At 42.8% G+C, this 27,021-nt stretch overlaps 2 long non-coding RNA genes across 2 annotated transcripts; one reads left to right on the top strand and one right to left on the bottom strand.

Moving 5' to 3' along the window:
* Nucleotides 1-176: 176 nt before the first annotated feature.
* On the top strand, nucleotides 177-14,731 carry LOC122827231. The gene is made up of 4 exons (XR_006370003.1): nucleotides 177-825; nucleotides 1,912-2,059; nucleotides 10,128-10,187; nucleotides 12,794-14,731. It is a non-coding gene; the product is annotated as an uncharacterized LOC122827231 (long non-coding RNA).
* Nucleotides 1,148-26,774, bottom strand: LOC122827232. Its single transcript, XR_006370004.1, has 3 exons — nucleotides 26,591-26,774; nucleotides 6,482-6,706; nucleotides 1,148-1,536 (listed from the first exon to the last, which is right to left on the bottom strand). It is a non-coding gene; the product is annotated as an uncharacterized LOC122827232 (long non-coding RNA).
* Between the last annotated feature and the right edge of the window lie 247 nt (nucleotides 26,775-27,021).

Genomic DNA, 27,021 nt, shown 5'->3' with positions numbered 1-27,021 from the left:
CCGGCTTTCACCTGGACGCTGACACGAACTCTGTTCTGTTGGTTTTTTAAAATCTTTATTATAGTCCGAAAAGGCCTTTACAATTAAAATGTATTATTATTATTATTATTATTATTATTGACGCCGTTCTGACTGAGACAGCATCGTCTTTTTCTGTGTTTTAAATGTAAACAAGCGCAGCGGGATCGGTCGTTGGGTTTTACGGCGCTTTTTCATTTTTAGCCGAATTCATCCTAAAATCTTTCTTCAACTTTCCATCAATTTAGTTGGAAGACAACATTCCCCCTTTTTTTGTTGTCTCTTTTTTTTTTGGGTTCAAGTGGCCTTTATTTGAAAGTGGGCAGGATAGCAGGTAAAGAGGGAAGACATGCGGTAAATATCTTCCCTCTTTACCTGGACCGGGAATCGAACCTGCGACCCCTTATCTGTGTTTGTGCCACCACATCCTTTTTTAAATATATTTATTTCCAGTATCTCCTCACCCTTCACTTTTCCACCACATTACTTAAATTGAAATATATATATTGTGGTTTTTGCTACATTTGTTTCATGAATCTGTCCTCAGCAGTGAATGATTTCATTTCTTATTAATATTAATACATAGACTAGAAGTTTATGGGGAAAATCTACGGATTTAGACGTCATCCAGCAGGTCCTGGTCCATCAGATGGATTCGTCGCCAACTTTTCTCTGTCCTTTCTAATCAACTTTGCTCCCATTGCTGCTCGGTTCGTTCTGAAGCTTCATGATTCGCTGCTCAAGCCTCTCCAAACGCACCGCATGGGGCCCCTCAGACTGACACAGTAGTGAGGATTCCTTACTCTGGTAACTTTTAGACGTTTTTTTATTTTATTTAGTGTCTCTACTTTTTAACCACAATTTCATCTGTTCAGCTGGAAGTGAAGCTCTTCTCCTGTCTGGGCCTGAAACGGTGACCTTATGGGTCCCTCCATAACCTCCACTACAGCAGATTAAAGCTCACTTACACGTCTTTTCGACTGCTTATATTCACAATTAACGTTCCTTAGAAGGAACTAAACATTCTCATGTCTTTTAAAAGACAGTCTGAGTCTCTATTTAAACAACAGATTCTGTCTAAAATGAAAAAAAAACAACAATAAATATCATTTCTGAATCTTTTTCCCTTTTGTTTTTACACAGAATACTTTTTTTCCGTCTCTTTAAAAACAGTCAACCACACTCAAGTCCTGATTTCTAACTTTATAGTTAAACTTTCCCTCTTTTTTTTTATTGATTTTTTTTCTTTCATTTCATTCTAACCACAGTTTCAGGACTTAAGACGAAAAGTGACATTTTTTTAATTCACAGAACATTAGTATTTTTACTATTATTATTATTATTATTATTATTATTAATCTCCAGTAGATTAAAAACAATGCAGCTCTGGGCTTTCCTTACATCAGGAGACGCCGATGTCCTCCTCTCCAGGAACGTTTGGGGCCCGTGGAGCCATGGGGCCCCTCCTCTATGCATTAATATACAGTGAGGATTCCTGGATAAATTTCCCAGAGATCCCTGCAAAAAAAAAAAAAAAAAAAAGAAAAAAAGAAAAGAAAAAAAATGGATGTACAACATCCATAAAAGGCGAGTCAAAAGCCATACTAGGAAATATTCCCCCAGAAACCAGCAGCAAACTCCTCTCTGGTATATCATGTGTTTATTTATTATTTATTTGCTTATTACATATATATATTTATATATATATATATAAAGGTCCCCAAGTTTCCTGCTGGGGGAGTTCATTTATTCTGTATGCAAAGCGGGGAAAGAGAGGGGAGAGGGGAGAGAAGGATAGGGAGGGGGGGGGAGGAAAAAAAATCATCCCCAAGTATAACAAGAGACGAACAGTTAGTGCTGATTTTCATTTGCATAAATTTTCATATATTTTAGTGAAAATAATAGCGGGAGCAGAGCGGCGCTCCTGCTCAGTCGAGGCGGAGGGAAGAAAATCTGAGGGAGCAGCGAGTCGCCGGGAAGGGAGATAACCGCTTCCACGCTCCGTGGGAGCAAAACCCACGCCACGTCCTTCACTCTGAAGGTAAGAACCACAGCCGCCACTACCACCGCCGTCGTCGTCATCGTCACCTCGGCGGATTTAGCACACTTTCCGCGCGTCCTCCTATTTATACGCGACGTTTCACCCGTTCTTCTGCGCCAATCTGGAGGAAGTTCTGCTAATTAGTAGTTTTTCAAAAGCCGATTTTATTATTATTATTAGTAATACTACTACTAATAATAATAATAATAACAGTCTGGCAAGTAAGTAAGTGCGCGCCCCCCACTCCCCGCCTTTCTTTTTAGCGCTAAATCATAGAAGTGGGGAGCAGATGGAGAAGCTGCGCCGGTTTTGTAGCGAACGTCCGCCGGAGAAAAGTGCAATCAATCAGATTTTAAGCAGCGACAACGAGGGACCAGAGAGGGGAGAACCCTGGATCTTCGGTTAAGGCGAATAGACCTTAAAGTTTGCTTAAAGTTTTTTTATTTTTTTTTATTTTCAACATGCGTGCGGGCAGAGAAAAAGCAAAGCAGTTATCCGCTACGAAATATATGAAAACTAGAACTGTTTCCCGTCAGAGTTGCCGGACTTTGAATGTTCCGATCCCCCCCCCCCTCCCTCCGGAGTTCCTCCTCCTCCTCTTCCAAGCCTCCGAGGCTGACGGGGAGCCGCATTGCTGAGCCGCGCGCCCCGTCGCCATGGTGAGGCCAATAAAAGACGGGAACACTGGCCGCATTAAGCTGTATGTTTGTGCACTGGAGTCGAGATGAAAAACGACTCCGCGTTTGTGTGTATGAGAGAGAGAGAGAGAGAAAGAGAGGAAGAGAGAGATATGGAGAGATGGAGGGGGGATCTCGGAGAACTTTTTGCACAAACTGAAGGAAGAAACCCACTTTTCGTCTAAAAGTGACCCAAACATGTGAAATAACTATTCGTAGTTTTCTTTCTGAAAGCGCAGCCCCGTTTATTCCTGTGCCCGCCCCTGTTGCCACCGCTTTCTGTTCCGTCTGTTTTTTACTATTATGTACTTCCTGACCGTTTTGTTTATTTTATTTTATTTGTACTTTTTTTTTGTAGGAGTGTGTGTATGATCTGGTCATTAAATCCGCCAGGTGTCGCGCTCACTCGTGATGCGAACGTCACCCGTTTATCCTGCAGGTTGGCTTAAAAAAACATAATAAATAAAAAAATCATTTATCATTTTAGATACTGAAATAATAAAATGGAAACACAAATGAGTCAATTTCTATCCCATTTAAATGCACCTATGGTTTTAATAAACCCTCTTTGTGCTAAACATTAAAACTGCTGAGTGGCGCAAACTTCAGCTGATGACGCAAAACAGAGCTAATAAATATGACGAGCCAAATTCTCATTCAGATATCAGATTTTTTTTTTTACATTTTATCCTCAGACAGGGAGAAAATTTGTCATATGATGGCTTTGACCCCCCGTCAACCCCCACCCACTCCGTGCGCCTGCGCACCAGAGCCGCCACTCAGGCTCCTCAGGTCCGGCCTTCATGTGCATCATGGCTGTTTGGCGCAAACATATGGCGGAGCTCGCAACCGATAGCGGTAGGAATTCCAGAAGCATCGCGGGAGTTTGCGGGTTGCTCCTGCGGGAGCGGAGAGAGAGAGAGAGAGAGAGAGACGCATCTCCTACAAGGCGCCACTAATTAATAAAATGAGGATTCTTTAAAAAAAAAAAAAAAATTTTTTTTTTTAAATGTAGGCCTGTTGCACGTCAGCTCCAGCGAATTAAGGGGGGGAAATCAATTAGCGCGCATTAATCTATTGTCTCTCTCCTCTCCATAAAAGCTGATTTTCGGCCGTAAATTTCAGACACTTCTGTGGCTCGCCCGCCGCATATTCGCATTAAATTGATGCAATTCCCGCCGCTTTTTAATTATGGCACACTTAAAGTTGCCTGTGGGCTACATAATTTATTTGCAGGCCCTCCAAACCCCCCATCACGCTCGGTCCGGCTCGCTGTAATCCGACATACGTTGAGCGTGTCAGGCCCAAACGCTGATTTAGAGCCGAACTTCGCAGCACTTAGACGGTAATATATACCGTTAATTAAATGGGCTTCAAGCAGGCCTTCAGTGTCAGACATGAATGGGGATTTTCCCCTCATTCAGACAGGCTTTTTTATTATTAATATGCTTCATGGAGTCTCTCTCACACACACACACCAACCGCTCTGTGACGCTGAAGCGCGGAGATGCTCGAGATGTGCAGGTGAAGCGATGTTAGGAGTTTAACTGGACTCTCTTTCAACAGAATTATTGCGCAGATTTTCGATATTTGCGCCCCTGTTTGCACTCATTAGCAAGCCGCTGGTGTAATTCAAAGTGGATATCAGTTATGACTTTAACGTGACGTTGTAGCACGCGGAGGTAGCGCTAATCTTTTGTGCACCAGCAGGGCCGTACAGAAGACTTTCAAGAGGCAGGGGCCCAATATTTGGTAAAAAGGAACAGGGTTGAGCAAAAATCACTAAAAATAATATTAGTGAATAATAATATTTAAAAATCAATATTTTTTTAACATGAAATTTTATAAAATATTTGTCACTCATAACATTGAGGATTTTTAAATGATAGAAAAAATTTTTGAATAAAGAGAAAAAGAGACACAAATGTGCCTTAAAATGACACTAGTTATGACTTAATATTATATAAAAATGACTTTAAAAAAAGTGAATTAATAATTAGAAGTGAGTGACATAAATATAATGATATACCCAAATATAAAGTTTGGATTTGTTCTAAACTAGTTAGGAGGGAAATGAAAGAAAGTTCATTCCCTCCTGATGGAGCTGATCATTCATATTCCAGATGAGCCAGTCTGACAAGCAGCGGTCCCACAGCATGATGCTGCCAATTTGTTTGACAGTTGGTCTTTCTTGCATTTTTACAGTGTCCTGTTGGACAGCGCTACATGCTAATCAAGACCGATGCTGCGCATTAAAGGCGCGCTCATTAAGAAAAAACAAATCCAATCTGCACTCGTCCAGTTGTCGCTCTCTGCTCGTTTCTTCTTCTTCTTGTTTTTGTTTTGCTGAGCAGTCCCTAAGGAACAGGTGGGGGAGGGGAGGGACATCAGCCTCCCCAGGATTACATTAATCAAAGTATTTATTTCCCTCGGGGAGCGCGGCGCAAATCACTCCAAATCCCAGAAAGATTGGAAAAAGAGACGAGCGGAGCGCCTCGGCTGCACTTCCAAGAAACTCTGCGAAAACAAAAACAGAAACCTCAAGCCGGACGTAGAGCTGTGCAGATAGAAGTCCTGATCTGGCTCCAGGCCAGGAGAGAAGCCAATCGTCAGGAAAGTCCACCAGCAGGAAGACCTTCCTCCACTCCGTTCGCCAACTCACTCCATGTGACGTTGGGCTAATAAATCAGCCGCTGCTAGCAGCCACGCCGCGCTGATGAGGCAATAAATACGTCAACCAATACGCCGCCTGTTATGGGGAATGCAAATACAATAATAGGGCTGTAATGCCCTGCCTTGTTTTTCTGGCCTGGCTTTGATATTCATGAGGGAGACGGGAGGAAATGTCATCCGCGGGTCTTTATGGTTCATGTCTGCATGGTTTGCTGTAATCTGAGCAGCGGCCTTTCAAAGTAAAAGCTGGAATTTAAGTGCGAGGAAAAAAAAAACTAAGATGCAAAAGCAACGTTTCAGATGAGCAGGTGAATTTCAGCTGCAGCTCCCGTCTTATACTCACTCATTTTTTTAAATTAAAATTCAATGCCGCTGCAACTTTAGCTAGAGCTACATGACATGAACAACAATGTTTAAAGCTGCGTGTAGCCGTGAGTCAAACGGCTGCACGCTATTGGTGGATTTTCCGTGGAACTTGACTTCACATTATTTGTGGAAAGTTAGCATGAATTTGTAACATATACATTTTTTCTGTACAACATATCAAATATGGTCAAAGAAAATGTGGCTTGGGGGGCTGAAATACGAGAACTCGATGCTAGCTGACTTTCTATTGGCTGGTTTTCAGATCCGCCAATCACAGAGTGCCGTTTATTTGCAGATTGGCTGAACACCTAAAAAGTGGAGCTAAGCATGATGGTAGATGTTAGCTTCTATGGCAGCACTAAGATGATGTCCACTGTGTTTTAATGGACATTCAGGCATATTTGTTGTTTATAAGTTACTCAACAGATCAAATCCACATTCTTACATTCATAATTCATCATTATTTATTACACATTTGTATGATTTTACATCTAATTTTGGCTAACCCTCCCCCTCACGTCATTGAATCTCCTCCCACAATATGGCTGCAGGTCAGTTCAATAAGAACCTGACTGAATGAAGGCCGTTAAATAAAAATGGACAACCTTCCGGAGTGTGAACGTGTGTGAGCCTCCACATCAACTGGTTAACTGGTTTCATTTCTGACTCTGTCTGCGTGTGTACAGTATAATCACAGTCGGCTCACCGGTGTTAAATGGCCACCATGTCCTGTTGTGCCGGTCGCTCGCGTTGATTCATTATGCCGGGCGCCGCCGTGAACACTGGCCCGTTTGTTTGGAAATGGGTTTACATGCGTCTTCCTCTGGATGCCCCCGCCACCTCCACCTCCTCTTCCTCCTCCTCCTCCTCCTCCTCTTCTTCATCCTCTCACACCCAGAATGGGTAAACTGGAAACATGCAGCTGGGTGATCTGGAACAGAGGGCATTCATTTAGGTGATGTAATTGAGCCCGTGTCGGCCATGTTGGAGCTATTAGCGGCGGCGGCTGTAAACAGCTGATTACGCGCAGCCTCCTTCTCTCGTTTCCACAGATAGACGTGGAGCTGGAGCCGTGTTCAGGCGGCATGTTTCACTTTCCCACAATGCAACATGTCTCCGTTTGGCTTTAAGGTCACCCAGGATGAGTAAAAATTAGCAAACGTCTGCAGGCTGGAAAACATCAGACTTCTGTTCCACTTTAAACGGTCAGGCTAAATCAGCATCAACTGGGACAGAAATCTGCAGATTCCTTCCCCAAAGGCGTCTAGAAATGATCACAATGTTGACACGGCCAGATATTGACGACTTATTTTATCAAAATTTATGGAGGAAATCATAAATAGCATAAGGAAAACTCCAAGTTTAGGAAAAGAGTGATCATGTTGACGTGGCAAAAACTGAAACAGGGTTAAGTTCGGCCAAAAATAACATTGTCTATATTCATGTACGATTTGCTTGGGGCTCATAAAAAGAACAAATATTTACATTTAACAAAAGATAATCCTTTAATTTAGCAGTTTTGCTTAAAATAAGTGATCATTTCAGGTAAACAGGGTTAGATCGGGTCAAAATAACCTTATTGCTTGATTTACGGAAACAATTTAGAAAATGAATGTCACAAGTAAGTTTTTAAAAACTAATGACATTGTTACATAATTATTTCATCTCGTATTGACATGAACATGACAATAAACGTCGGCAACGTTTTGCATTTAGGCACAGAATTGACAATTTTTTTCATTTAATTAATAAAAAACAAAAGTTTTCTATTTGTTGTCGGGTATTTGAGCGGTTCTGCTTTCAATGCGTAGAAGATAACCTGTTGCACACTGACTCTATGGGGATCAGCACTGCCTCCTATCATTGAGGCACGGTACTGCACCGATACCCCTGGGTCTTCTTTCATGTGTTTCAACAGGCAATGCGCAAATTCTGAGATTTTGACCATTTAATGTTGACATTACCAATAAGAAAAACAAGTTATAGAAAATCCAAGCAGACAAAGTGATTTTCTTTCATTGTTGTTAGCATCTGTTTAACTTCTCGTGGCTTTATTTTTATTTACCAGGATTACTCACCTGCCTCCTCTGAACGCAAAATCAATCTGGCAAAAAAAAAAAAACAAAATCAATTATTGACTAAATTTATCAAACACATCTTCAGATATAACTCTCCTTGGTAGAAAGGAGTCACATTTTCAACATGCAATTAATAAATCGGGCTTCTTTCAGGGTGCCTCATGGATATTTATCTTTCACCTTCAAGGTTTGTTAGGAGAGGCAACTCAAGTTTTCCTGAATTTCTAAATTATTTCCCCAAAGTTTGAAAGTTTCTTTCACGGAAAGGCTCTGAAATGAATCTCCTCTTTCATTTGATTGAAATGTAGGAATTTGATCAATCAAAAATTGGCATCATCCTGCAATAGGGACAGCAGATGGGCCTAACATGGACCCAGGGGAGGTCACTCACTAACCGCTGTTAGCTCGAACCGCTAATTGCAGCCCTGCAGTGCTGAGCTGGTTGGCGATTCAAGAGTTTTTCTAGATCTTTTAGTCTGTTTTTTTATCTAAAGGGATCTTTAGTTTCTAAAGGCGAGCGTCAGTTAGGAGGGAATTAAACAATGGAGCTCAGAGTTGAGCACAATAGAACGTTGTTGTTGGAGAATTGCCTCAGCATGCTCTGTCAAGTCAAATATCCCTCTGCACTTTCGGCGAACATGTGCTCTGAAGATGTCTGAGAATCCCTCCGGACCCAGGTTTTCCATCCCGACATAGATCCTCCTCACGTCGTTCGTGCCGCGTGGAAAGGCGGTAACAAGTTCAGCGCCGTCGGTTTGGGACTAAAAAGCAACTCTTCATCACTACATCTGGTGACACATGCTGCTTTCGCAACGCCTAAAAACTGCAGAGCCGAGTCAAGGTCCTCCGCAGGGACGCCTCCTTTGTCTGCCTGAACTTTATATAACGCGGGGTGTCATGTAAAATGAAATTACATGCAGCTCTGCTGTGCATCTAGTTATCCTCAGAGTGTAACCTTCATGGCGGAGGTGTGAGCTTAGCGGAGCATTCTCTGCGGTTATGGCTGCTTTGAAATGCCTTCCTCCACACTTTGCACGGCTGTTTGTCTGAAGCCTTTCTGGATTAGTCCACAAACAAATCCCCCACACCAACCACCACCCCACCACCCCTTCCTAGCAATGACTAACACGTCTGGTTGCATTGTCAGCATCTCTGAATGATGCAGTTACGTAATGCTGCTCCTTTCATTTGCTGGTTCTCACTCGTCTGAGGTTTTTGTTGAAAATGCGGCAACAGGAGCTCGTGCCACACCTGAGACAAACTGGAGATTAAATGTGTGTTTTCTAGTTGAATACAATTAAGTACGCTTGATGTTACACATTCTATGTGTTGATTGACGTGACGGTCGACTCAAACCGCAGCATCTTTCTTGAAAATCTCCAGACACTTTCTTTATCAGCAGTCGCGTCTCCGATTAGGACGGCAGATGTTTTAAGCCACAAATGTTCAGAAAAAAATGTCTCAAAATGAAGGCTAAATGCTAAATATTATTTACAAAATGCTACGGTTGAGAGATTAGAACGCTAGTCGCATTGTTGAAAAATTGCCATGCTAGTACTGTTTAGATAATTAGCATGCCAACATCTGGGTAAACTAGCTTGCTAAGCCAATGGTTGAACAATTAGCAAGCCAATACTGTGGTTGGATAATTAGCATGTTAACACCAGGCTAAGTTAGCATAATAAATCTTATAGTTGTAAAATTAGCATGTTAACGCTATGGTTAGAGAATTTGTATGCTGATGATATGATTTTAAGATTAGCATCTGTGGTGTATAAAATTAAAATGCTAAAATAAAAATCCTGCAGTAGGTAAAAATTGAAACATAACAGTATTTCTTAAAAGGAGAGATTCAATTGGAGACACTTAGGAGCTAAAAAGTAGTTGTCATTGTCGGTAAGTTGGTTTGGGACGTTTAGCTGTTGGGGCTTTATAAGGTGATGTCATTGAATATCAAGTGGTTGCTTTTAAATTCTCCCTCGTAGCAGCATATGTAGAACAAAAACAATCTGCACAAATGGAAAAACGGACTAATTACACTCAGCAGCAAAATTATTTTGGTGAATTATGCGGCAAGACTTTTTAGGTCCAGCTGTAACAAAAATCGACACAAAAAGAACTACCGCTAATACAGCGCTACATTTTACTGTGAATTCGGTTGTTTTCGGATGAAGCATGAAATGTATTGCCGATGGTAGTGAATATTAGCAATGTGGTCTATATCAGGAAATGGCCTGATTGTAATTTGGACCCTTCCCTCTGTTCCTCTTTCAGGAGACCCTCACAAGCACCAAACTTTGGTTCCTCCTCGTCCCCGGTGCAGAACCTGTGGGGGTAAGGGCCCAGTGTGTATATTAGCCTGAGTGTGTGTTCGTTTGTGTCCTTCCCCAAGCAAAGCGGACACGCCGTCTCCCCAGCTTCCGTTTTTCCCTACGCACGCCTGCTGCTTCTGCTGGAGTATTCACGCTCCGGGCTGTTTTTCTTTGAGAGAGAGGCAAGAGGAAAGACGGAGTATAAAAATATGCAAATGCTATTGTTGAAGCGGCAGAGCGAGAACGGGTGGAGGGCAGGGGTGCACCTCCTCACCGATACAGCTCCACCTCCATCCATCCACCCATCCAGAGCTCACAGACAGGGTAGGACCTGGGAGGGGGTTGGGGGGGCACGGGGGGGCACTGTCAGGAGCAGGATATTAAAACGCACCAAGAGGCCGGCATCATCTATTCCAGTTGAACCCTTTTCTTGATCTGCTCCAAAGATACAAAGTGGCCCACGCAGGCCAGTGATCCAGCTTTACTGCCAACCTTCATCGTAAACAAACCGAGGCTGGATCCAGGAGGCAGGAACAGCCAGTAAATCTGAGCAGGTAGCGACCCGAGGGGCAGGCTGTAAACCACGCAGATGGAATTTCATAGCCGCGCTTCATCATGTCACGTTCCGCGTCGCCACCTCGGCCGGTCTCACCTGTGTGCACCCCGCGGCCGGTCGGCTGCTCGCAGCGGAGGCTGATCAGTTCACGGCAGCACTGCCAGGCAAATGACATCACCTGAGTGACGAACACGGCGGTTCAGCCTGCAGCCAAATGGATTATAATACATCAGATCTCCAATTTGGATTGGGTTTTTTTGGTGGAAAACATGTAACCTCCATCAAATCTAATTAACTTTGTTCATTGTTTTGTACTCACTCATACCAGCATGGAGTGAATACTGCTCAGATTTAAAAGAAAAAAAAAAGGGACATATCACCCATAAATAAAGGAAATATTTCAGTGTTTTTAGAGTCAGATAAATCCGATTGAGTTTTCTTTAATGCTCTGAGACAATCTGAGAAACCGGCGATCACAATAATTCAACTTCCTCCTGTAACCAACAGTAGATGTTAGCTTTAGCATGTCAATACGAGCATTAGCATGATGACTTCCCAAACAGGCAAGGCCGACAATGAACCGTCATGCTGTGTTCTGTACGGCCAGAGGTTTTTTTTTCTTTTCACTTTTATTTTAAAATCACAATCACTCATGGATTCTTTAGACGTTAGCTTGAATATGTTAACATTAGCATGAGATTGCTAATTTCCTAACAAGCAACTCGAGCTCTTTGATGTGCAATACAAGCCGTGTTTTATCACTCCTGTGATAATAGCACCAATTTCAAAAAAGGTACTTCTCCAAATACTAGATGTTTGAATAACCTTCATTATGCCCAAAAAGCATATTGGTGTTTTAAACAAATCCAGTGTTAAAACATTGGTTAGCCACTTAGAAATGTCTGACGTTCTGGATATGTTAGCGTTAGCATGCTAACTTTACAACATGCTTGACTTGGGTTGCAGTGAAAAACGGTTGAATTTAGGCAATCTAGGGAATCGAGTTAGTTTTGGTCTGTATATCTAGTTGTACTCTGATATTTACCAAGCCATCGAGTTTGGTCTCTTCCAAAGAAAATTTGATATTCTTAAGCTCTGCTTCCTGCCTTCTTTTTTTGGTGGCGCAGCCGTCTCAAAATTGCACATTCCATCACCAGGTCGTAAACTTTGGCTTTCTCGTTTTCCTTTCAGATCGACACATCCATGTTAAGCAGGTTGACTCCATCGTGTTCGTCATTTTTCTTTAGGTTAGAAACACAAACTGGATGGCAATAAGGCGACGTGAAACGGCGTGGAATTATGACGTGGGGAGTAAATTGATAACAATGAGGAAGAGGATGTCTGTCTGTAAAGCCCTGATGCTTCAGGAAGACTTCCTGCAGCTGTTATGAAGAAAAGGAATGAGAATAAGGTGGATGAACAGATTATTAGAAGAAGCAGAATGGTTGGACCAAGAGAACTCCAACTTTGTAGAAATGAGAGTGGCAGAAACAGTAGAGATCTAATGAAGGGGGTTGGTAGTGTCAGGGAAATGATGATTAATTCTGCAGCGCTGATACAGGTCTAAATGATATAATTTGGGAATATTAGCGGGAACATTAGCTGATGAGGCGGTGGACTCGGAGGGGCTCCTTCTCTTCCTTTTCTCTGCTCCTTCCCCAGTTATTATAGATTAATCCATAATCCGCGCCACCTAAAGACAGTTTTGTCAGCCGAGCTCAGGGATGGAAGCAGTAGATTTTTGCTCTTCTTAAACGTATCTCTACTCCCGCTTATTTCCCCCCCATCGGCGTGATGTCACATTGTCACGTCTCTTCCACTGGAAGCATCTCGCTCCGGCAGAGCCGAGGTTCGTCTTATCGCTTTACGTAACTGGAAACTCATCGCGCACGCCGTTCCTCGCGCTTAATCCGACACAAAACGGCGTTCAAGGTTTCCGTCGCTCAACAATGACGAGATAGGAATCATGTTTTAGTGGCTTTTTGGAATCTGTCGCACTGATAAATAGTATTGTCTCTTTGATTTTTTTTTCTTTGTTTGTTTGTTTGGTTTTTTGTGCTCTGTCTCTGCAGATCTGACAGGGGCCTGCGCGCGGCGCGAACAAAAGGGACGACCTCGGAAGCGAACTCCAGGGCTTAATTCGACACATTAGCTGCAGTCACACTCCAGCGCCGAGCACAAATCTCCAAATCTGGAGCAAATTCGGCTCCTTTAAAGCACGGATCATCTGCGAAATGTCGATTTTCTCAAGACGGTGAGCATGACGTCTCTTTATGTCGTCTTCGCCCTGAAACAAATCTGTATTGTGTTTTTCGCAAGTGTGCAATAAAAAAAACAAGTCAGCAGAAGCCGAGCTCTGTGTCTGTTTGTGTTAAAAATGAGCGCACCCTGGAGCGCCTCACTTGGGTCTCTTCTTCTCCTCCTCAATGACCCTTGAGGCTGGGACAAGCGTCTCTTTGAGGACAGATGGACAGACGGTGCACCAACAGCCAAACATCGGGCTGCTTAAGACAGCAGAGCCGCTCTCCAGCTTCTCCCTTACTGTCAGGCACTTCCTGTAAATATGTTTTTAGGTGTGTTTGCAAACACGAATGCCAGCGAGTTGACAGGAGCAGCGCGGCGGCGGCAGGAACACAGAGAGAGAAACCCCACAGAGCCGCGGATTTAAAAATATCTGCACCCCACCACCGCCGAAAGAGGAATGAGGGAAGAAAAGCAGCAGTTCGACGGCACCGATTGGGGTGAATTTGTCACAGCAGCAAAAAAAAAAAAAAAAAACTAAACTAAAAAATAGCAGCACAGTGGAACAGTCAAGATTCTATCAACAAAAAGTAAAAAAAATTGACGGAAAAAATAAACCCAACTCGGTACACACTTTCTGCTTTCATTGGATGTCACAGGGAAATAGTTGTTTGCTGCTGAAACAAGTTCCTGTTAGCACAACACCAGGTAGGAAAGACATCGGCAATGACCTCTGGGTGTACACAAAGAGGAAGAGCAAGAGCAGCAGAGGCGGAAAGTCGTCGAACGAAGCAACATGATGAAGAAGAGTGAACAAAAACCCTCCCCGTGATGACCTACGGGTGGGGCATCCATGGGGTGTACTTGCTTTTTCCATGCACAAACTTTCTCCTTTTTTATCATTATTTGGTAAATAACAATAAACTGTAGCGTGTTGCCAGTTTTTGTATACTCAATGCGATTGCTTTCCCCTCTTGACAAACTGTTAAACTACAGCAGGCTGTACTTTCTTTTCCAAGCTAGTCAGTGATCAGTGATGTGTGTGGAAGCAGATGTAACCCAGAGCAGAGCAGGAAGTGACCGCTAGTTAAGACGCTTCAGCCTGATCCGCCAGACAGCCATCGATCGGGCTGCTCGTTAGGAGAGCGAGGCCGGCCCGGAGGATCGGTCCTGACACCGTTAACACCACGCTCTTTAACGAACCACCGTCAGCGGAGCGGGACCCGGTCATTGACCCCGCCGGCCCGCTGCGGCCCCTTCCTGCCTGACCGGGGCGAGAAGGGAGCCGCGCCGTGTGTTGCTATCGATCCACAGGCAGCAATTTGTTGCCTTGGAAGCAACCGAGCAAACAAATACAGATTAAATACAGGAATTTGAAAGAGCTTCTGTTGAATTAGTTTTCATCCAGAAGTGGCAGTACAATGTCAGGACGGGAAACCAACAGCAATGATCTTCCTGTTGTTTTTGTGTTCTGCAGCTGTTCTTAAATGTTCTATGTAAATAAATTTGATTTGATTCATTATAAAATTATCAGTGAATCAGTTTTTACATCCAGAGAATCCAGCTGTTTTTATCCAATCAGACAGACAGCGTCAGTTTGTGTTTCTGGTTTTCATTGGACGGTTGTTGGTTGTTGATGTTCCACAGCACTTTGCTCTGGTCCAGTAGCTCCAACATGAATGTAATATGACCAGATTCAAGAGGTATGATGCCACAAAGCCAAAACATTTGGATAGTGAACATTGTAAGCAGCAACTTTAACGTTGACGCTTTGTTTCCTTGAAAGCAAAGCTAAACGTGTAAGCTAGCAGCAGCAGAAGCTGCGGCGATGGCGACTCGCTGCCTTCCTTGGGTGTCTGACTGTTTTTCCCGCTGAGGCGTCTTCACAGCCAAACTCGGCAGAGGCTCAAATCGACAAAGGCGGACTGGTTGGACGCCGGGGAAATGCTGCTAGCTTTGCAGAGCGAGCTGCTGCTGCTGCTTCACGACTGCTGTCATCTGAAGGCATTCAGCGAAATATCATTAGCTGTGCTTATCAGATTAGCTAGAGAGAGGTATTAGCAAGACTGTGTAACACTTAGACACTGGGATTAGAGTAGAGTGAGCCGGGGTGGGGAGGGTGTTGTCTGCAAGTCAATCTGCATATAATCACAGCGTGCCCATGCAGTGATAGTTAGAAAAACAAAAGGTGTGAGGAGGAGTGGAGAGCGACGACGACACAAAATGAACCGTCAGGGCCGGGAAGGAAATATTTCAGCACAGAGGGGAAAGTGAAGGATGAGGAAAATAGCAGCACAATGAAGCCAGGCTGCAGCATGTGTGTGTGAAGGAAAGAGAGAGAGAGAGAGAGGGGTGTGTGTGTGTGTGATCAGAAAGTGAATGAGCCGTTTCAGCGGCTGCCTCTCTCTCTGTCGGTGGAAATGAGCTCGGCCGTGCGGCGAGCGTGGCGACCTCGTGGATAACCCTGCACTGTTCACTCCCCACACCCCCCACTAAATGATGCCTACTGTATCCTGCCTGGGGAGGGGGAGAGAGGAGGAGGAAGGAGACAGCAACCCTCCCCTCCTCCCTGTTTGCTCCCGTCAGCCTGTCTGGACGACTCAAAGGAGCAAAGAAATGTGTTGGAAACATTTTGACTGTTCACTTCTGACGCGTCACGATGAACGCTCAACATTAGATTTTAGAAAATCAGGACCAAAACATGTTTGACTGCAAGTTTTCCTTCTAAAAAACATAAAAAAAATATTAAAAATAGTAAATGAAGCGACTCAGATTGGATTAAAGTCAGCGCAGGTAGCGCATCCTGAGTCATGGGGTTTAGATTAGAGTTGAGTTTCCCTGTGGAAGCTGCAGTTGTACACCTGATGCTAATGCTAATGCTAATTTCGAAGAGTTTGCGTTCAACAAACTGCCTAATATTATTTTAATAAAAACATCTGTCAACTTTGCATAGCTTTTATTTTCTGTTTGATTCACCTAATCTGCCCCATTTTAGCACGCAACAAAGATACAGCAAAACAAATACATCAGATGACCATCCAGCATTATGAAAATAACTTTTTCAGGATATTTAATCTCCGACTTTACTCATCATGTCAACTTTTCACTGCAATGAATCACAGACCCTTCAGCACTGAGTTTAAACGTCCAATTTCAAACATGTATATAAATGTTGGTGCCATGAAACATTTGGTGGAAATAAAAAAAAAAACAAGGTTGAAACTCCAGGTACTAATGGGATTTATTTACACTCACCAGAACGCCTAAGTCACTGTTGGTACCTCATTGAAATGCTGGTCAGAATTGGAGCACAGATTATACCAAGGTGAACAGAGGCGTGGATTTTACTTGAACTGTGCATTACTTGGTAAATAGGATGATGTCACTTCTAATGGACTTTTAATGCAACTTTTACAGCAACTTTGCATTAAAGTGTCATCATTTACTGAATTCATGATAGTCATAAACATTCATAGACTTCTTTTGTCATATTTATGTCGGTGTCATGTCAGTCTTATGCGCACACGCCTTCAAATAAAGTGTTACCACATTCTTTTTTACAAATGGTTGTTGTGGCACATTGGTGAACAAGGAGATGATGCTAATTAGCCGAAGCTAACAATCGCCAATGGATAAAACAGATGATTTCTGTAAGGGAGTAACGTACTTTTCTGTGAGAACCTGAGCTGTGTTGTAGCAGATAAAGTTTAAGGCTGTATTTTATTTATTTTTTTTTCGTCGGGTCCGAGTCCGCTCAGGTGTAAACTGAGCAGACCAGGACTCAACGTGGGGCGTGTGGCGGCCTTCAGAGATCTGATTCTACGTTTTCGCTCACAGTTCTGTCAGTTCCCATCTGACTCAAGACAGGAAACCCACGAGGAGCAAACGAAGAGAGAGGAGGAGGACGAAGAAAAGTTAAAACTAGGGATAAGGAGAAGAAGATGTGCACCTGCAGAAACAGAAACAGAGAGAGAGAGAGGGAGATCCCCCTCCTCATAGGGGAGCCAGCTGGCCAGATTGCATGTGAAACCAAGGCTTTGATGCAGGTAGCAGCTTTCTGCCTCCCCCCTCACTCACTCCCTCTTCAAGGTTCTTCTCGCCCGAGCAACAACTCCAACCAGAGCGGCCCTCCAGCAGGCACAGGTGGTATTGCTCACTCCAATTTAGCTCAACCCGCCGACTTGAAATAGTGCGGCTGTCACAGGCAATCTGCAGCACGAGATGGACCGCCGACTCCAGCGGAGAGCAGGACTGGAGCGGAGGGGTGGGGTGGGGTGATGGAGGGGAGGAGGAGGAATTCTTCCTCCCCTGCTGAGTCTCACATCCAGCAGCAGCAGCAGCAGCAGCAGCGGCAGCGGCAGCAGCACATGTCGGCTGCTAGCTCAGTGCACGCAGAGGTCAGAGTAAAACCTGCAGCTTGCTTACCGCAGCGACGCGCCTGGCTACCACTCCCTCTAAAAGCTGCTGGAACTTTAGAACGTATTATTTTTTTAACAAATAATGACAAAAAAAATAGTTCCGAGATTTAACCTGAAACCAGTGGGAAGGACTGTTGTGGAGCGGGGCAGAATAGGGTAGTAACTAGTTACATTTACTAGATTACATTTACTTGAGTAACTTTTTGAAAAAGAAAAAAACAAAAAAAACACACCTGCAGTTTTTGTTATAATGTGAGAAGTTTTGATTTTTTTTATCTGTTGTTACTTATATCAATTATTGTCATTTTGGTCCTTAAAATAACAAAATTTCTCCTTGATTTCATACTTCGATCTGTGCGATGATGTAATTTTAAAATATTAACCGACTGATAATTTGATGAGTTACTCAGTACTTTTTAACCAAAACACATTTTTACTATTAGTTAAGTAGAAATATGTTGAAATGTTGATTGTTTTCTATGCAATAAATAAATCTCAAAGCAGATGCTTCAAAAGTCGAATCAGACGTATTTGTTGTTCAGATTTTTAATTAATGCCTCTTTGGGGGTATTAGAAGAGCTAATGTGTATCACCTAATGTGGTTCTAAACACAAAAACAGGATTTTGATAAGACGTTAAGATGGCCACGCCTTCAAACCGCAGTAAGTTGCATCTGGCTTGAACGCATCAACAAGCGTCTGGTTCGATTTCTGTTTGAGTCTTTGAACGTCCCATTTTAGAGTTGGTAAAGTTTGTTGGACTTGCTTGGGTTGCTAGCGTGGACCTTCCTTTGAAGAGGAAGGACACAAAAGTTCAACAAGGTTGAGGTCAGGACTTTCCAGAAACCCAACGTTGATCTGCTTCAGCCATCCTAAACCCAGTTTGGATGTCTGTTTCAGATCATGCTACTGTGACCAAAAAAGAGCTTTTCAATCTGTAAAAGAGCTACAGAAAAAGGCTTTGGCTTCAGACGGGAATAAAGCTTAGACTAAAAATGCTCCTTTTACCTATACGTCCTAACTCCCTCCCTGCCTCTCTCTCCTCTCCATTCGCTCTTTCTTCCTCGACTTTTGCACACCAACCTGCGCACCCGCTCGCGCTACGATTGTCTTGAGTGCGGCCGCTCTCGTCAGAGGGGCATTAACTGGCAACGCCGGCTTCCGAGGATCCCCGGGTGCCTGATATCCTTTAAAAGGGAAGACACTCGCATCACCCAGCAGAGCTCGTCGGGAACTTCTACGCACACACTCGCACTGAGCAAGAAAAAAAAAATAATAATAATAAAAAGAAAACCAGGAAACGCACGATTAGAATGAGCTCTGGTAGACTGGGAGCGTTTCTTCTTCGACAGCCTGTTTTTAAAGCCTTGTTGTTTTCGCCCGCAGCTACAGCCAGCTTGGGATGATGTTGAGCTCCTTACAGAGGGTGAACCAGGCTGCTTTGGCTGAATGCTAATGCAGACTACAAATATCTGGAAAGAGGAGGGGAGCAAAACATGCAAGCTCACTCTGGGTGAGCAGCTTTAACGCCAGCACCGGTTAAATCAGCTATTTTGTTGTCGAGCTGAGAAACTAAGGGCTGCATCTATAGCATAGATGCAGGAGAGCAGCTTCACTTAATTTGACGGCATATATTTATACCTGATGCGTAGCAAAATGCCTTGCTTCCCCCCACCCCCTTTGTTGTTCCTCAGACTGTTTTAAAGGATGATACCTGAGGCGTGTTTTTGTTGTTGTATATTTCTCCCTCCAGTTTCAGCTGCTCTCGCTCAATTAGCACGAAAAACGGTTTTGAAAACGCTTCAGAAATGCTCGTTCTTTAGCATAAAAGGCAACCTAAGAGCTGATCTTTCTTACCCGGAGCAACATGGCAAGCTGTCATACTTTAGTAACTCTAATAATTTGCCTCTTTGAGTTTGATATTATTGGCAAAGGCCAGCAGAGGCAGCGCTGAAACATCACTAGCAACATTAGAGGTAGCGCTCCGGAAAGGCTGTGGAGGTATTTCTGGGGCAAATGCATTTATCTAAATGCTAAAGGAGTTTTACAGATGCAAAACAGCGACAAAATGTTTTCAGTAAACATCTTGTGCTGTTTAGGATCTCTGCTGAGGGTAGAGTTTACAGAACCAGCATGCTAATGCTAGCCATCCACCAAGAGGAGCCAATCCTTATGCTAGCAACGATTGAGCACTTCTAACATCTCCGTTTATAATGTCCGGTGTTATTATGACTTACTGCAGTGCTCTCCCCTCTCCTGTAATGCTGATGTATTATTTACATACTGTTATTCTGTGGTTTAAAGGATAATCACAAGATAACAGGTAATGGTAAAATCCTATGAAGATCATGGTTCATGCTTAAGATGGAAGCAATTATTTATAGAAATTGTGAGACCTCTTTGATTTTGACAAACATGATGCAGCCCTGGAGGATATCAATGTCATTAAAAACTCCAAACGTGCTCAATCGCTGTTGAATGTTTAGGAAATGGAGGGGTTACTGTCAGGAAATCAGTGACTCTGGCCCTAGCCGATCAGTGACCAACAGTCTTCTGACTTGTGCTGTTTTCAGCCCAACTCTGCATGCTTGGAGTATCAGCAAAGTAGGTTCTAAGAAAGGGTCTGGGACCATGTACCCATTACTAAAGGCAAACCCTGTAACCGAATAAAGCCGAGTTGAGATAAGCCGATTAGATGCTGGTGGAAAAGGCCGTTTGGTGATTGTTCCGACTCCAACTTTAGACCTCACGCATCCAACACTTGATCAGAACCGAAGAGGCCTTTGGCAAAAGATGGGAACTGTTGTGGAAAAAAAACTATTTTACCAAGCACTGTCAGGTGAAATCCCTCAATCAGGTTTAATCATATATTGTGCACAATACAGAGAGCTTGTAGGACAATCAATCTGGATGAAAAGCCCTGCCAGGCAGAAACAACACTTAAGTTTTATACTAAGGATAAGGAATTCAAAAACAAGGGGCGAGACAGTCTGTTTCTGATGCAGCTGTAGAAAACAACTCCCAGCCTAGTACATGCAACCCAAATAGTTCTTTTGGTGAGAGTTCACAAGAATTTCATATAACATGATCAGCAGATGTTAACGTGAGGTAATTTTCCACCACAGGAACCATCTAACCGCTTCACCTGTGGAGGACCTAAATTTGGGGGCAGTGGAATCGGTACAAAGAGACTCTAGGGGTCTCTTCTCAAGTGAAGAAGTCCAGCTGCCTTTTACCGAAGCTCTTAGAATAAAAGGAAATCATTAATGAAAGGTTTTTGACCAAATTATTAAAGCGCTAAACAGTGTCTGCAGATGTATCCTCTGTCTACGATACCTTCTTGGCTAAAACATCTGTTTAGCCAAGAAGGTATCGCAGAAGGAGAGACACAGACGCTCTCCTGTAAAAACTCCAACTGACTTCAGTGACACCCTCATTGTCCCTATCTACAAGAAGCACCATCAGGTCAATAGCCTTTCATCTGGAAAGAAACAAAGAACTGTTCTTTTAATTAAGAAGTGGCTGGCCATGGAGTTGCCCATCAGAGCAGAGGAAAAGCGAGGGGAGCAACTCTTTCATCCTCTGGCTTCAAACGCCGCGCTGAAAATGGAGTTTTAGCTGCAGCGGTGCTAACGTAGCGGACAGGCCTCGGCGCACGGACGACTCGCACCCCGCCGAGCCGGCGGGGGGAGCCCGCTCAGAACCGCCGCGCACGCTCAAATGAGACAAAGATGGGCGCCCATATAGCGCGAGTACGAACAAATCACACACTTTGTTCTCACACGCACGCATTATAAAGGGAGGAACTAAGCAGCGGAAGCTCCTAGCATAATGACTGGCGTTGAAAGAGACGGACGGCTACAGAGCAGAACATCTCTCTGAAAACCCTTTTATGCTGCAGCTCTTTATAGGCTGCTAAACTGGAGTCACAGAGGGAGCCAAAGGGAAGGATGAGGTTAACTCTGAATCATCGCTCTCCGCCGACTGCCCTCTAAAAGTCTGACGCTGTGCTTACCTTGAAACAGATATCCTGAGAACACCTACATAAACTCATGTGCGGCGCGCTGACGAATGGAACGGCAGCTGAAGATAAATGGCACAACCTCAGTGTGGAGCAATTAAACCTCTTTCTATCCCCACATTACTCACCTCCTCCCCCACCTCTCCTCGTCTCTCCGGGGGGTGGGCCCGGCTTCACTTTGTTTGTTTTAATTATTTTTCTATATGCAAATGTGCCTTTCCTTCATAAATGAGCTCTCTGTCTGTCCTGGTGACGTTCAAAGAGAGAGGGAAGGGGGTGTGGGGGAAACGGAGAGCGGTGGTTATCGATTCCCAGGGAAGCGTCTTTGGAGAAGTCATCAGGCGGCGGAGGCAAGGTGATCAATCGTTCATGTACATTACGCCTCCGCCTCCTCCTTCCATGTAGGAGCAGCATGAGAAGTGTTAACGCCGCCTCGACACATCAATCACACACCGTCAGACAGCCAGGGCCAACAGGAACACACACATATATAGAAATACATGTGTGTATATGTATATATACTTCCATTTTGAGTCCTCTGACTATTCCCCAACAGTCTTAATGATCATCAAGATGTTTCCTCCCATTTTCTGTCTGACCTCCTTTAACTTCTGTTGGACCATGACCTTTGGCCCCACCTGTTTTAGATTTCTTTTTTTTTTTTACTGGGTCAAGCAGCTTGTATTTGAGAGTGGTTAGACAGGAAAGGAGGTCATAAGAGATGAGGTAAGATAAGGCCGGGAATCGAACCTGTGTCTTCAGTGTCAAGGAGTAAGGCCTCCTTACGTGGGTTGTTCTTAACCCCAGCGTCACGCCAGCACCCCAGAGTTTTAGATTTGGGTTCCTATGGATCTCCTGGATGAGTCGATGTTATGTTGGGGCGATTTTGGTAGCTTAGCCTCTCCTGGTACGGATCACCACCCATCCATGGGCAAAACCCATAAGGAGCCCAAATACGCTAGTCCAACTCTAGCTACCTTTAATATAGGTTAGCTCGTGGTAAGTTACCACATTGGTGGTCAGAAGCTAACCTAAATCCATCACTGAGCTGATTGGTTGATTAAAAATCTATTGTTCAAAGGCTTATTGATCTTTAATTCAGGAAATGATGTAACGAAAGTTTACTTTATTGAAATCAGGTTCCATCTTCATGTCTGCTTTGCATTGTCAACAGGTTTTGTGAACACAGACCAACTGGTTGTAATTTACACTACAGCAAATCTTAATTAGCTTAGAACTTAATTTGATACATTAAAGTCCTAATATGATGATAAATAATAATAACTGGGATGTTATCTCTAATAACCATGTATTTGTTTCTTTTCTTATTGTAAATGTGCTTCAACAGTACCGTTGCCTATGTTTTACTTTTATTATATCGTACTTTTACGACCTTAGCAAAATTCCTGCCAATGGCAATATATATTTATATTATATTTCATTTTATTGACCCAAATCCACATGCTGGATCTAAAAAATAGTTTTTTGGTTTTAGGAGATTCGTCGATGGTTTATTGTTGATGCAATACCACATGCATTTAACATCTTCATCCGTTTTATTACGCCTAATATCCATTAATATTGGCCAGACTCTACAACACAGATTTCAATATGGAACGAAGGAGATAAATTCCACGGAAAATAACATTCAAAATCCTGAAAATGGATTAATTCTGTCCATGTCCAACAGCTTCAATTAAATTTAGCTGCTTTGGAGGAAAATGTCAAGTACAGATTTGATTTGATTTTTTTTTTCTTTTCAGAAATGCAAACAATAACTGGACTTTCAATGAAACCGTCAATCTGGCAGATGAGAACAGAATCGGGTGTCTTCTGTCGCAGCAGCAATTTGGTTCGTTTTAAGGTTCCTGCGTGACGCTTCGAGGCAGAAACCGAGGGGGAATAATAATAATAATAAAAAAAATCTATCCAAACAAACAAAGATGGGGACAGAAAGTGAGAGGGAGACGTGAAGATCTGGAGGGGAGGGAGAGGAGGGGCGAGTCTGGCTGTGCGCTCAAAGACAAGAGAACAAACCCCTCAAAGTCACTCAGCTAATCCATCTCGACAACACTGAAGCCTCATCATATCCACGCCTCCCTAAGCTGCACACGTTTACTCCTTCCTGACAGCTCCCCTCTTCCTCCTCCGCCTCGTCCTCCTCCAGAGGAAGGGAGAGCAAAACGAGGAAGAGGAGCAGGAAGGTCAGGAGCAGCTGAAACCCGGTCTGGTGTCACTGAGCGGAGAACCCAAGAACTACACGAACGTGAGCGAGGGACCGCTCGACACATTTTTACTCAACGAAAAGTAAAAAGTGGCCATCCGAGAAATGAAGTAACAATAACAAAAGAAGCACCTGATGAATCTATCGATCGTTTCATGTTTAAAAATTACGTCATCAGATGAACCACAATGTAAAGTTAAAAGGACATTTCTGGCATTTTAAGGAGCAAAATGAAAATAATTCATATAAGCAGAAAACAAATGACAAAATGAGGCGAAAGAGAATTTTTCCAAATCAATAATAAAAAAATAAAAAAAACGTGAAATTTTAACAAAAACTGCCGATGTTTGTGTCTGTGTTTGGTGAATATTTGGTTAAAACATGTTTGATCTTCAATCAAGAGAATCCAGAGGTTTAGCAACATGTCGTAACAAATTACTCCAGTAAAGGGTCTAAAACTACTTTTTAATCTCAAAAGGTTACTCAAGTAAACGTAATTGAGTAGATGTAACTCGCTACTCGCCCAACTCTGTCACTGGGTGACCTCTCAAAAATCTGGACAACATCTGGATGACGTGGAGACGGATCCCCGGTTCAGGGATCCGTCACCTACGTTACGTTTGGGCTGCGGCCGACCGGCCAGCAGACAGCCGGACCGGTGGGTCTGATCTCGTTTGTGTGTGGCCCCTGGCAGCGTTCACATGCTCTGCCCTCAGGACCCATGGCATTAGTAAAGATTACCACGCTGCACTTGGCAGCAAAGTGTGTTTTGTTGCGAGTGTGTGTGTATGCCGAGACGTGCATGTCAATGGAGCGCTGTGTGAATTTTCTGCCCCTGTGCATGTGTGTGTGTGTGTGTGTGTGTGTCCCCTCTGGACAGCTGGCGTGCCAAAGCCTGTTGAGCTGTTTGTCACACTCGTCTCAGTCGGAGGAGCTGGAGTGGCGTGTAGTGGACCTTTCACGGCTGGAGACGCCGCAGACGCGTTTCTCACTTATTACCAGCGGAACGTTGAGAAATTATCAAAGCATTTCGCATCCGAAGTGGAGATGTGCAGCGGATCAGATTTATCATTCGGCTTTCATTTTGGGGCCGAACGACCACAAAAACAACAGGATCCCAAAAAAATAATTTAATTAAATATGTATGTATTCTTCTTTGCAAATATGCTCTTATTTTGAAATGTCTACTGACGCATCCTTCCACCTCTTTTAGAGGATGAAACCTTGTCGCCATCTTTCCAGTTTACAACTAGGCTGCGTAAAATCACCACTAGGTTGTGCTCTTACAGTCAAAACAGGAAGTACTTTGAGAATTTTTATTTCTTTTTTAAACTATTTTGTCTCGTGTCAAATTAGTCATTTTGATTGCATACCAACACGTAAAGAAATGATTGTAAATTTTTGTTGGGTTCGAGGTGGATGGCTTCTTAATCAGGGTAAATGTCAGATTTCAAGGCTTCACTTTTCTGCTACAATTTATCCTTAATAAATACTAATTTTAAACATAACATTTCCTCCTTCGTAGAACAGAACCTAGTATAAAATTGGATATTTTTTTAAAATAAAAGTGTATTATCACTGAGGGTTGCCTTTTGTTGGATCAGAAACGAAACTCTTTTGAGTTGAATTCTGACATTTTTTTGCACTACAGCACCCCTAGTGGTGATTGAGAGATACAGCAATGTGACATTTACTTTCGCAAGAGGAGGCGGGAACAAATATGTCAACAGTAGGTTTAAAAAAACCCAAAACAACAACAACAGGAAAATAAACAAATTAAACTTTAACATGTCAACCTGTCACTGTTCACACGAAAGCTAGCAGGCTGGCATTACAACACAGCTAGCTCGTACAGGAACTGAGAATAGCTGTGTTTTTAAATTACTGACAGTCATTACATGAACAGCTGAGTAATAATTATTGAGACGAGACTTAATTTGTACTTGTATATGTTTTCACTAGAAGGTTTGATAAAACAAGCATCTAAGCTAAGAAAGAAATGAAAAAGTTATCATTTACAATTAATTTTTTGCCACAAAAAAAAAAGTGGCAATGGTTGGGTAGTAGTTCACCCAACCATTACCATTAATATGGAGCTTACTGATAAAAGTCTGAACATTGCTTCATCTGACATCCAAATCTTAGAAAAATTTTACAAATAATAAATACATTTAAAAAAATAAAATTTATCCAAATTATCTCAACTGATTCACTACGTTTTCGGGGATCCCGATATGCGGCGCTATTTTTTTTTTTACTTTTTCAAAAAATACATACATACATTCAGTTTACAGGATTGAAGTAAGTCAGTCACGGCAGTTAAACACATCAGGATTACTAATTAAGTTGGTCAAAATTTTTTGCTCTTTTGTTACACAGGATGAAACTTTGAAACTGGGTGATTTGCTTTTTTTTGTTGTTTTTTTTTTATTTATACTTCAACGAAACAGGATGATGGAAAGAAAATACAGCATAAATTTGGTCATTTGGAAATATTGGCATAATTTTTTGGACAAACTAGTTAATTTTGAGGAATTGCTGGATTTTGGATAAATCACTCATGGACAAAAAGCATTTTACATCCGATCATGTAGCCAACGTTAACTGCCCACCGGAAGTAGAATAAAGGACTTTCACAATAACAGCACCATGCTGCACCATAGCGGAAGCGCTACGTTCACACTGATGTTTGACTATGAGAGCTCCGAAATTTGACACAAACATCAATATTGCTCAAAAGTCCCTCACGTAAATGAGAAAAAGTTATTTTCTCAGACTCTTATTGACTCGCAGTGACGGTGAGGCTCATGATAGACGTCACTAGAGTCACGTACAAATTCAAAATCAAATGTAGAAGCTATAATTTCATTTTGACCATAAGTAACAATATAATAGCAAGGAAGATAAAAGAATATGTAACAAGATACATTTTTTTCTCTTTTCTGATTAAAACTGTCTTATCTTACCTTTATTTTATGACGTTGATGCACCTATCCTCCACAAATAGCGGTTATTCTGTTGTAAAAAAAAAAGAGAGAGAGAGAGAGAGAGAAAAAGAGAAATAAAGAAAAGTGCAGTTTTTAATTTTTCTTTCATTTTCAAGAATCTGGACGCCAAAAACAGTAGCAGTTCTGCTGCGTCTATATCCTGCTGCTGTCTTTTCATTGAGTAGAAGAAGAGCACCTGTTGCTCGTTGTGTCTATGGGGCTCAGCACTGCCCCTATCTGCGAGGTACGGTACTACACTGCCTCACCACGGATCTTCTATCATGTATTTCAACAGCAATGCGTAAATTAAGCGTTTTTGACCATGAACACGTTGAAATTAAGAAATGAGAAAAACAATTAATAGAAAATTCAAGTGGAAAAATTGATTTTCTTTTGTCGGCTACTCACCT

Source organism: Gambusia affinis, linkage group LG24 (assembly GCF_019740435.1).
Source record: "Gambusia affinis linkage group LG24, SWU_Gaff_1.0, whole genome shotgun sequence".
Lineage (NCBI taxonomy): Eukaryota > Metazoa > Chordata > Actinopteri > Cyprinodontiformes > Poeciliidae > Gambusia > Gambusia affinis.
This window is presented reverse-complemented; position numbering and strand designations above follow the sequence as displayed.